The following is a 4704-nucleotide window of genomic DNA, read 5'->3' on the forward strand; positions in this document are numbered from 1 at the left end:
TGCTTGGCTGGAAGCAATGCAGATGTTTTAGTCTGGGCTAGTTTGCCCATTAAATAGCACTGTTCAGCCAGACAGTTATTGGTTTAATAACAATAATAGGTTTAATAGCAATAATAGCAATAATTTTACACAATCACCTGAGTACGCCTCTCACTCTGCTCCTCTGAGTGAGTGCCATCCTAAACGAAACCACCCTCCTTTGAAATCCCAAACCAGAAGTTAATGCGTTTGGGCCTGGGCACAGGAAATTAACCCAACCAAACACACGTCAGAACAATTGGCTCCTGTCCCCTGCTGGGTTTCCAAATTACTACTTTGCTCTGTTCCATGTTCATTATCTCCCAAGAGAACGCTTTCTATAGTTAGACACTCATTTGGTTTAAAAGACAGTGGCGTTTAAGAAGCAAAAATGGGCATGTGGTCACGGTGCAGGGCTAGTGTAAACAATGTAGGCAAGATTCAGTGTGGTCCTTGTTACTGAAAATGCATCTTTGAAGGTTCTTTCTGCACCAGTCAATTTCCAAGCGAATTGTATTAGCAAATACTGCAGGAATTTCGTAAATGCCCCATAATTCAGCCTTTATAGACTACAACTCAAAATCTAATTAAGTGTTCTTTATTACCAAATATATTATTTACCGAAAGGACTTAATTCTTGATGTCAATTTGGAAATGGTCATTAGCTTTCTAGAAATGCATTTGAACAATGGTCAAATAAGTTTATACAAAAGTGGTCCTTATTTGTGGTGTCTTGGTAATAATAATAATACCCCATCCATCTGGCTAGGTTGTCAAAGCCACTCTGGGCAGCTTCCAGCACATATAAAAATATAATAGAACATCAAACATTAGTGACTTCCCAATACAGGGCTGCCTTCAGATGTCTTCTAAAAAAGTTGTAAGATAAATTTCAGGGTCATTTTCTTTACTGTAATTGTTTACTGAAATTGTAATCATACAGTAATGCTTTTTTAAAAAATTATCATTTTCTACAACAAGACCCGAATTAAGGGGGTTAGTATCACAGTAGAAAAAACAAACTCCACGTGCAATTGGGATAGCACTATTATTTAAGTTTTAAGTGAGTTTAAAATGCAAAACTGTGCTTATGCAGTTACGGTATTTCTTTTCTTTTAAAATCAGAATTGGAAAACCGTTTCCCGCTTGTTCTTTTGTTCTACCGGTAACATATCAGACATGTAGAAGCAGTTGTATGGTATGGCAGTGCAGAGTGGGAAAAGATAAATGTTGGTTGTTTGAAGCACACCCGAGACACATTCACACTTGGCCACCTAGAGGAGGGGAGTAAGACCATCACAAGCACTTCAATACCCTTAACAAAACTACTGCTCCTGGGATTCTTGGAGCAAGTTATGACTGTTAAGCTTTAAATAAACAGTGCAAATGTGGGTTTAGAAAGGCCTACTCCGTTACACAATTTGTATACCCCTTTACCTGACATATACCAAAAGGAGAGAAGGGATGTGAGAACAGATTTTCACCCTGGGCATTTGTCGAAGCTAGGGGGGGGGGAGCGGTGAAATTTCCCACACCAAGCCTGTTGCAGGTTCCCAACAGTGTAGTAATACAGTACTGGATTGAGATGGGGCAGATTGCATTGCCTCAATGCCCTTCCTTTTATTCCCCCCTCCAGAAACCTTCATACGCATGTATACACACAGAGAGAGCTATTTTTGTAGCGTGGGCTGAGAAGTCAAGCCAACAGTTCCATTTTTGGGAAGGAAGCTGCTGTTGTGCCTGGAATCCAGGTACGGCAATTCCTGACTTTCTGGGCAAAATGACAATCCCACTTTGACACAGTATATTTGAAATAGTATATTTAAATGATAATGTGCGTGCTTTCTTTTTCTCCTTCTCCTTCTTCTAAGAGTAAGAGGGAGGAAAGGCGTCTCAGTGTTTTTCCAGAAGCCTTCAAAGGTCTTAACTATTAAAAAACCAAAGCGTACTTAAAAGGCATATTAAAGTTGGCTTCTGTAGCTCTCAAAGCGCAACGCTATAAATCTACTGAAAGAAGAAAACGTAGCGTGTCAGCTGGATCTTAAAACATAATTCCAATGCTAATAAAGAGTGAGATTATAATAAAAAACAAAATCACTGCCTTCAGCAGGAAGCACCTGCCCTAGAGCAGACTACAGCACCCGTAAATCAGTGCATATGGCTTCCTTATACCCACCATCTGAAAAAGAACCTGATAACCATCTCCCACCAACCTTTCGTGGCCCTGGGATAAGGGCAAGGAGAGTTGGGGGCTTTGGCCTAGGCTGAGGTATGCCATTAAAAAAACATTATTTGCATATTTGCAAAGAAATGTAACCATTTCTTTCTTTATGTGGGACTTCTTTTCGCAGTACAGTAGTTATGTGTGAGCCCTAAGTCTGAAGACTCCAAATCATAGTTCGGCCATATGTCCAGAGGATGCTCCTTAGCTGAGCTATTCACATCTATAATAGGGGAGGTAATAGCGATTTAGGTTTGTGGTAAGCAGTGCTTTTTTTTGAGAGAGAGAGAGAGAGAGAGAGAGAGAGAGAGAGAGAGAGAGAGAGAGAGAGGGAGGGAGCTCAGAACACACCGCCCTCAAAGGACCCACCACAGAGCCCAAAGAATATCTCTTTGGGCTGAGGAGAGGGACGTATCCTCACTGGCCAGAGGCTTGTTAAGGGGAGGGGAGTCTTCCATGCCTCAGCTGAGCACCTTAATGAGCTCCCCCTCCTCTGACTCACCTGAGGCAGAGCAGTATGGCAGCTTGCTCAGCTGAGGTGTGGAGAGGCTACCACCACCAGCTTTCTAACTCGTGTGAGCTGGGGCAGAGTGGGGGCTTCCTCAGCTGAGTTGCGGCTTTCCCACACGCCAGCTGTTAGTTGGGAGGCTGAAGAGCCTTAGCAAAGCTCCGCTCTCCCTCCAGCTCGCGAGGAGACCCTCTCTGAAGCCATAGAGGATGACCCTTTCAGACTCCAGGGAGAGTCTCCTCATGAGCCAGAGGCACAGCGGGGCTTTGCTGGGTCTCTCTCCTCACTTCCGGGACCCACTTGAGCAGGGCTGGCATGTCCATTTAGGCCAACTAGGCAGCTACCTAGGGTGCCAAAATGGAGGGGGCGCTGGCTAGCCTGCCTGCCGCCGCCCCCCGGTGCTGCCTGGGGCCGCCTCCACTGCGCCTGTCACCCGTTGAGCAGCTTCAGGCCACTATCCTGAGGCGCGTATGTGCCTCCGGAGAGCGGCCTGAAGCCGCTCAACAGCTGACAGGTGCAGTGGAGGCGGAGGCTCCTCCGGAGGCGCGCGGGGAGCGCGAGCCTGGGGCCACCTCACTGCGCCTCTCAGCTGTTTTTTATTTCATTTTCATTTTTTCTACTTTTATATTTTATTATTATTATTATTAATTGGGGGGGGGGGCGCCAGAAGGTGATCTTGCCTAGGGTGCAAAAAACCCTAGCACTGGCCCTGCACCTGAGAGGTGCCGGAATGCCCTGAACACACTGAAGAAAAGCTTTGGTTGTATGTATTTTGTGAGACAATGGCCTAGTTTGCATGTGCCACTAAAACCAACTATAGCTTAGTGTGAACAAGCAAGCGTGCTGGTTCAGATTTAGAGAATCATGGCTCCTCCTCTAGTCCTGCTGCTACGTGCTACTGGGAGCTAAGCTGTGGTTTGGCTGAGTATTATGAATGAAGACAGGCTGCAGTTAGTGCCATATTAATTTCCCCAGAATGTGTCTGGGCCCCAAAGGTGTTTCAGGGAAAAGAATATCGTGGTTGCAGCGGCCAACACTTCATTTGGCACGTTTCATATCAATGCTGAGCAGCCCACTGCCACTTGTCTGTTACCTCTGTTGCCCACAACCACTAATTCCTCCACCCCTTGGTAAGATTGCTGGGGATGAAGGAGAGCCTCAGGTCCCCTCAAAACTGTCATTAGCCTTGGGTTTATGAGGAGAATTTACTTGGACTTGGGCCCAACTAGTATGAACGACCGGGTCCCAGGAGCAACTTGCTGCTGTCTTGTTAAAAGCTCTGATTTTTCCATGGAAACTTAGGATCCATCCACATGCAGTTCATTTATTTTCCTCATTTCACGGCCCACCGGGTAATAAAAAAGGGAGTTTAGATTTTCCTTCTCTGACAAAACTATATAAAATGTTCCTATAGGTGAGAGGACCAGAAGGAAAATGTGTATTGTGCGCAAATGAAAGAAATACTTAGAGCGTTTTGTGTGTCAGATTTTCCAGTGGGCACAGCAGCACCTACATCTTGTGCCAGACTTTCCAATCTTGAGAGTGCAGGAGATGGATAATAGAGTAGTAGTAGTGGATTCTGAACATCTGCTTGTAGGTGTCAGGAGAGGGTGAGATTTTCTGGTTTTCCTTTTTAGCAGAAAGCACTTTTCTTCTGCTGCTTTGAAGACAGACATGTCACTACCACAGGGGAAGTGGGCCACATTTCCAGTTCAATCTTTTGCTTGAAAAGTTGCTAGTTGTAAACCCATCTACAGGGTTGAAATCCAGGAATAACTCCTCCAGATACTGCTCACTACTCCTCTTATTCCATAACCTGGGGGAAATGAGAATACCGTCGCAGCAGGCTCTTGATCCCAGGGAATTACATTTTAATTCCGTTGAAGAATGGATGGAAACATGTAGATGTTTAGTAATGGTTTTCACTGCGTGTGGAATGAAATTCATGTCCTTTCAG

General features: G+C 44.9%; 1 long non-coding RNA gene across 1 annotated transcript in view; it reads right to left on the reverse strand.

Annotated features, from left to right (window-relative positions):
• The window catches only part of LOC148686812 (uncharacterized), a 60068-nt gene that overhangs the window by 14839 nt on the left and 40525 nt on the right, over nucleotides 1-4704 (reverse strand). The gene's annotated exons all lie outside the window — the stretch shown is intronic.

The sequence above is a fragment of the Zootoca vivipara genome, chromosome 2 (assembly GCF_965207765.1).
Source record: "Zootoca vivipara chromosome 2, rZooViv2.hap1.1, whole genome shotgun sequence".
In the NCBI taxonomy this organism is placed as follows: Eukaryota; Metazoa; Chordata; class Lepidosauria; order Squamata; family Lacertidae; genus Zootoca; species Zootoca vivipara.